Raw genomic sequence first — 6,000 nt, forward strand, 5'->3', positions numbered from 1 at the left:
TAATGGCACAATGCACCGGGGCTATTGTTGCTTCAGCTATACAGCTGGAGGGAGTGAGATAGGAGGAGGTGTTTGAGAGGTTGGGACTTAAGAAATAAAGACTTCATTCCTCTTGAGACTTTTTTTTTTTTAGTCTTTGCAGAGCTCTCTTTGCAAAATCTCTATGTAAAATCCTAAAACTCCAAAACATTTGGTGATTCAGGAACCCGAACATCTTATTCATAAGTCAGCTCTGTTGGTGATTCTGTGCTGCGGTCTGAACAATAAGGAGTCTCCTCGTCTCTCTGGATGCCTCCTATCACCTAGCTTCCTGAGTTATAAGCCTTGGAGTCGATCTAGATTCCCCCATCTCTCCTATTCTCCTGTGCCCAGCTCCAGTCACTCTCAAAGCCCATCAGTTGTATCTCTCGAGCATCCCACTTCTGTCGCCTTTGTCGCCTCCTCTCTGGTCCTGATCACGGCTCTGGTAGGGGGCCTGGGCATTTATCTCTTCTTGGACTCTTGATTGACAACTGCCACCTTACTGGTCTCCTACCTCTAGTCGCAACTATTCCAGTCCACCGATCGTGCCGGTTCCTTATTCAAAATTCTCCCCATTGACTACTGGATAAAATAAAAAGTCCTTTCCAAGATGCTTCAACATCTAACCCCTGCCCACCTTTCTAACTTTACCTCCTTTCACACTTCCTTCTTCTTCCCGGCAGCCCTGTGTATGGCTCACGACTTGCTCTTCCCTGAGTACATCGTGCTGTCTCCTCCAATGCCTCTCTTGCTTCCTGGAATGCCCTCATCCTTCAGAAGCTACTTTGTCTGAGACCCCTCCCTGCCTCGCCAAGGCAAATATAACCATACCTCTCCTGTGTCCTGCAGGTGACACCTCAAGCACAGAAACGACCACACTGCACTGTAATGGTGTGTGGGCTCATCTGTTTCCTCACAAGACTGTGAGTGTCTAGAGGTCCATGAGGTTTTTCTCTCCTTAATTTTCAGTACCTGGCACAGTTTCAGGTACATGGAAATTATTTAACATACGCTGAATAAATGAATGAAGTGGTTTTCCTCCTTATGAACTAGGGTCTTCTGGATTAAAATGGCAGACGAAACAATTACTCTTTAGAAGGATCATATGAGATGTTTTTATCAATTTATAGTTATAGTCACATAGTCATACCTGTTAGAAGGCCAGTCTCCCCTTCTTCATGGTCCTCACATGTGCTGTTCCATCTTCTTGGAACACTCTTCCTTCCCTGTCATATGATTTCAGCTTAAGTGTGTATTCTTTAAAGAAGCTTATACTGAGCACCCTTCCAACCCCCATCAGTCTAGGCTAGGCCCCCAGTTATATGTTCCCATGGCATCTGAATATTGGCTTTCCATTTTATTTACCCCAATTATTATTAGAAAATATTAATTTAATAACTGTTTTATCTATTAAATATTAAGTTCCTTGAAGGCAGGGGCTAATAGTCTTATTCACCACTGTGTTCCTGAGCCTGGCATATCACCTCGCCTATACAGAGTATATAATACATATTTAAAACAAGGAACTGAAAAAGTTTCCAAGGCAAGACTTCTTTTGACATCTACTTTACGCACAGATTAACGGGTTACATAACTACATCTCTTTCCAGAGGTAGGCTGAAGTGCGTGTTGTCTTGCATAACATTTCAAGCAACACATTGAATTTCCATCAGTTTGGACTAAGAAGAATAGGGGAGAAGATAGGTTCTTTTGAGTATGTGATCAATTTCAATTTCAGGCTTTTTTCCAGGTCAGTTTAGTTCAACATCTCCTGAGCACCTACTGTGTGCTAGGCACTACCTTGGACTCAACACTGGGTACAGGAACAAGAATATGACAGACTCTCTGACTCTCTGATGCTTAAAGCCCTTTGAGAAATGCCTCTCTGTAGATTTACTAAATTTTAATTCACTCTAAGCACATCCTGTTTCTTTAAATCATGTGGTCATCTCTCCCCAGTTCTGTCTGGAATGTTCTTTCCTGTCTTAACCATTTGGTTCATCATTATTTCTCTCTCCTACAGCAAACCCTTTGATTAAGATCACACCGCTCCTTCCCGAGAATCTTCATTGCTCCTTCTCTGCACTGCTTTGCTATTCTCCCAGGACTGGTCCCCATAAACCACCCACTGCATCATCCTCCCTCCTTTACTCCTATTCTGTGTGTGCCCGCAGGGCAGGGACCATCATTTCATTCTGTCTCTAGCACAGTGACTGAGATATAGGAGATGCTCAATGATTTTTGTTGTTTTTACAATGAACAAATAAATTAATAAAACTTGTGTTTTTAGCTAGAGATAGTGCAAGACTATTTTTTTTTTTACTATGCAACATCTTTAATTTCTCAACCAAAATAACTGAAAAACAATTTTACAACTTTTAGCTCTACTTTACATCCAAGCATTTATCCAATTAAAATGTGATATCTTTCTGCATCACATTAATGAAATTGTGTCATCGTACTGTTGCAAGACTATTTTTAATGGATTGTTTACAGTTAGCGGTACTCACTCCTATAAAGACCCAGACAAAATTCCTCAGTATTTCTTCCCCTGTAATCAAGTAAGTTAAACATCCCCTAGTATATCTTATTTATCTCAGGATTCTGTAAGATTCAGTCATATGAAGCTACCATCTCTGTGCATCAAAAACAATTGAATACCGGTACTTCACATGGCCAACCTAATGCTTATCCGCTCATTAATGACGGTGCCAAGGTGAACATCAAAGTCTACATTTAAATGTTTCAGATTCCAAAAGAGAAGACTGTTTTCCTTATCTCATTCTGGATCTTCTCCCTGGCCTGTGTCTCCAAAGCTATTCAGGAGTATCTGCTAAGCCCACTGCATCTTCCATTTTCCCTGAAATCAGAAATGTTTGGAGCACGGTGCAGAAATAATCTTTTTTAGCATCATTTATGAAAGGTCAGCATTCACAGGCAATTAGCAAAAGCCCAACACAAAGTGTATGTACAATAAATGTCTCTGAATGAATACTAAGCGGCACAGTGGACATTACTCATATCATGATGAGACTCTCCAGGTGGCTGGGATGCAGGGATTGAGGGATAATGGTTTTGGTGAAGCCCCTTCTTTTCTGGAGCGAGAGCCACACTTTTTGCTATTTGTTCCTGGGCCTTTAACTCCACTGCCCTGCCCCTGTCCCATGTGGCTAACACCCACAGAACCAAGCTATCCTCTGAAACATCTAACCACAGCCTCTGCCTAAGACTTTATTGCTCATACCATGCTTTACTCCATTTCCCAAGCAAATGGCATGATTGGCTCCCAGCCTCATCTCCCATCTAGGTCTGTATGTTCACCACTAGAATCTCACGACTAATATTTCTCTACCAAAATTGCCCTGTATTTCCCTCTTTGATGGAGGCTGCATTTTCTCTGGTCACTCAAAATATCACCTCTGGATGTTGAGGGAACACTTGGGTCCTAACCCCCAGCACTATCCCTACTCCCTCCTCATACTCCATGTTTCCCAAGCTTACCTGGAAAGGTGGAGGAAGAGAAGGCAGAAGAGAAGGCTGAAGCCCAAGAACCTGGGTATTTTTCTTGATCAAGAATCAGGACTGCTCTGGATAAACAGAGGTTGTGTATGGAAGTGTTCTGTATAGTTCAAGGCCACCAGAGCTACAGAGGCCAAAGTCACTTTAGCAGGAACTCTGACCTGGCTCCCAGAGAGAACTGCCTCCACCTTTTCCCTGTAGATATTATCCCTTTTTGTCTGCCAGGAATATAAATCTCTGCTCCCATCTTACAGCATTTAACCTTCAGTTTGAGTCCTTGGTCCCCTCAGGTCTACCAGTTCCCACCTCCTTCCTTGCTCTGTGACACCTGTTGAAGGAGACACACAGGATTTGCAGTCACTGCAGTACGACTTGTGATTGTGAGGTAACTGGATGATATTATCACCTTCTCAGAAAGTCTTCAAAGATATCACGAGGAAGTGAGGCATTCCTCTTCTGGCAGGCATCTGTGTGGTCAGTTAAGATGACCACTGCATTCCATCCCAATCATGTCATTTAGCCATTTTTCCACAGTGGGCACGTCCACAGAGACACTGAAGGATGTGAGAGTCCAGAGGACTCAGCTAAAATGCAATTCCAAACACAGCACCCACACATGGGTTTCTAATAATCAGTCTGCACGTAGCCTCTCCACAATTCAGGACGTAGGTTCCTCTCGCTGCATTGTTTTTGCTTTTTACCTCCTGCCTTTGGGAGTTTTAAAATGTTAAAAGCTTCTTGGAGATAGTGACAAAAGTATTCATTATCAAAGAGAGCTCTTGTATATAGTACAAATATTAATGTGTGTGACTCCAAGAGCTAGATTGCCTGGGTATAAATTTCCGCTCCAACAACTTATAGCTTTTTAAACAAGGAGAGGTTATTTAACCTCTCTGTGCCTCAATTTCCTCATCTGCAAGACAGGAATTATAATAGGATGTACCTCAGAGGTCACTGGGAAGATTAAATGACTCAATGTATATAAAGCACTTAAATCAATACCTGGGAAAAAGTTGACAAAAAATATACTGTTATATTATTGGTAGTAGATAATGTTTAGCATCTGTCTTAGAGGAGTATGTTTTCCGGCAGTGTGTCTCCTGTGTAAGATCTCACTGAAGCCCTTGCAGTATGTCCCTGGACCATCTTGAGCTCTCTAGACTTCTGAGTATCACAGGTTTTGCAAAACGAGTCCCAGACTAGAAGCCAGAAGACCTGGGGGGTTCTGTAGCTACCTACTTACTATTCATTAACAGCCTACACGGGCCAGTCCTCATACCCGATTCTTCTCCTGTTACTTTATGTATTCTTCACACCAGTTCCGCAAGGTGGCTCTTATTTTCCTAATTTCACAGATGAAGAAACAAATTCAGATTAACCACTGAGTCAATGCTATGGAGCCAAAAACGCGGGTCTGGAACCACTATTAAAATCTCGTTTTAAAAACCCAGCACGTGGTTCTATGGAAAGTCACTCAACCTCTGTGACCCTTATTTCTCCCGCCTGTAAAACTGGAATATGCCTCCGGGGTCCATCTCACAGGGTTAGACTCCAAAGAGAAAGTGTTTATGAGGCCGGCTGTAGGCCGCGAAGGGACAGTCAGAATCCTACTCCAGGAGCGAAGAAGCACTTGGAAGAACGAACCAAAAAGACGCTAACGCGGGGAGAAGACCGCCGCTTCCGGGAGGGCGCTTGGATGAGTGGCAGGAGCATTGGCCAATAGGGCTGCGGGAGGCGGCAGGGGCGGGGTTACCCCTCAGCCGTGCTACGCCTTGTGGGAAAGGGAACGGCTGCGTGCCTGACCGTTCTCGGATCAGTCATGAGAGATTCCTGAGCCAGGCGGCCTGTGGGACTTTAGCAAATGCCAGAGCGCTTGCCGCGGGCGCCGAGATGCCTGGCCTTAATGTAAAGAGGCTGGCGAAACCTCGTTAGCGAGAAGAGCAGGCTGCTGGCGAAGTCACGACGTGCTGCAAATGGCCTCAGCGAGCCTGGGCTCTGGAATGTGGGCGTCGGGACAATTGATCTCTGTAATCAAGACCCCGGGGGTCCCGGCCTTCTGTTTCCTGTCTCATTCCTCACTGTTCCAGGGGCGGGGACCGATGGGGAACAAGGGGAGGCAGAGAGCAGGGACTGTTTTCCTACCAGAAACACATTTGCAGTCGTCCTAGAAGGAGAAATTCATTAACAGTGGGATTCGAGGAAAGAATGACACCTTGGTTCTCATATTTGGATGTGATCCGTTCACTTCGCTTTTTAGGCTGCCACCACCATCTCTCACATGCTTTGTTGCCATCGTTCTGACTGGTTTCCTGCTCTAAGATTTGCCCATTCCTGTCGGGCCCACCGTAGCTCAGAGTGACTGCTGCTAAATGCTCGGGACATGCATCTACATAAAACTCAAGGGATTCCCCATGACCCTCAGATGCAGGCCTAACGCTGAACTTGGCATTCACGGCCATG

The 6,000-nt window shown here is 44.5% G+C and overlaps 1 long non-coding RNA gene across 1 annotated transcript in view; it reads right to left on the reverse strand.

The window, feature by feature from the left end:
• The window catches only part of LOC141277042 (uncharacterized), a 29,332-nt gene extending 24,126 nt beyond the window's left edge, over positions 1-5,206 (reverse strand). Inside the window, exons 1-2 of the long non-coding RNA XR_012327687.1 lie at positions 3,523-5,206; positions 1,172-1,247 (exon numbers count right to left, since the gene is read on the reverse strand). This is a non-coding gene — a long non-coding RNA (uncharacterized lncRNA). The remainder of the gene's footprint in view (positions 1-1,171; positions 1,248-3,522) is intronic.
• Positions 5,207-6,000: the final 794 nt, after the last annotated feature.

This window comes from Tursiops truncatus, chromosome 18 (assembly GCF_011762595.2).
Source record: "Tursiops truncatus isolate mTurTru1 chromosome 18, mTurTru1.mat.Y, whole genome shotgun sequence".
Classification (NCBI taxonomy): Eukaryota; Metazoa; Chordata; class Mammalia; order Artiodactyla; family Delphinidae; genus Tursiops; species Tursiops truncatus.